Here is a 1416-nt window from a genome sequence, read left to right on the forward strand (position 1 = left end):
TAAGCCAGGCTTTCATATCCGGAAAAAATAACTATATGGGTCCCAATAAAACCAATGTAATTTACATCAATATAAATATAATATTACATCAATATAATAGGTTAGGGTTATGGTTAGGGTTAGAATTAGGGTTAGGGTTAGGTTTAGGCACATTGGTTTTATTGGGACCCATGTTCTCTATCCTTGGGCCGTAAGTTCGCCTACAGTTGTATGCAGTAAAATCCTAGAGTCTACTATCCCTATAGTCCAGATGACTGTAACCTGGAAACCAGAGTCTACAGAACAGCCTGAACAGGATCTGGAAATAGTTCTGCAGCCAGTGTAGGCCCGTCACCTGGGCTACTATCACTGTATCACAGACTAAGAGAATAGTAAGATTAAACAACGAGCCGCTGCTGCTATAGCTCTAGTATAGTAGTACTAGAGCTACTGCTGCTAGTACTATGACTAATTACTTTTAATATGTCAAAATAGAGAACAAGGATAGAGAACATGTAGCCCATTGAAACCTTTGTCATTTTCTTAAATGTGGGGGTAGCCCCTTTAAACTCGACAGGGGTACTGGTGAGGGTGTTCTTTGTTCAGTTCAACCGATAAACATGATGTGCTTATAGTAAGTAAGTTGTTTGTGTTCTAATAGTGTAGGCTATGTAGCCGAGTTAATGTCCTGCCAATGGAATATCCTCCCCAACACAATGTAACAAACAATACGGAGAGTAGAATCTCATCTACGGATAACATCTGTGGGACAGTAGGCGTGTTCACACACAAGAAAAACCGCGATGCTAATCGCGATGGAAATACCCAGATAATTGTGTCGTTGTTCACACAGGCGGAAATATCTCGCTAATCGCCGAGCGGGATAATTCTATTAATCGAACTGCGCATGCTCACTGCCGGAATGATGCTCACTGCGCATGCTCACTGCTCACTCGCTTGGAATGATGGGATAGAAAATACCGGGATTATTGGCGCGAGCGTTCACACACGCAAATAATCGCGCTAATTCCAAATAATCGCAGTCAAAAGTGCGATTTGATGCGCGATGCTGATCTCGATTATTAGTGAGATTATTGCGTTCACACTTGTAATAATCTTGGTATTTCGATCGCGATGCAAAAACCGGGATTTGCATCCCGCTAATTCGCGCCAGTGTGAACGCGCCTAATGTCAAACCAAAACAAAGACACTGTCCAATTTGTCCATGTCTATAAGTACACTAGTATAGCTTTGCAATCAGAAGGGACCTATGTTAACAATGACTCATAAAAAAATAATATTTAAAAAAATAAAATAAATTAAAGTGAATTTCTGATAATCGATTATTTGTTTTCATATAATCGATCGATTTTCGATTATAATCGATCATCGGGACATCACTAATATATATCATATATTATATATATATATATAATA

This window comes from Priapulus caudatus, unplaced genomic scaffold (assembly GCF_000485595.1).
Source record: "Priapulus caudatus unplaced genomic scaffold, Priapulus_caudatus-5.0.1 Scaffold2262, whole genome shotgun sequence".
Lineage (NCBI taxonomy): Eukaryota > Metazoa > Priapulida > Priapulimorpha > Priapulimorphida > Priapulidae > Priapulus > Priapulus caudatus.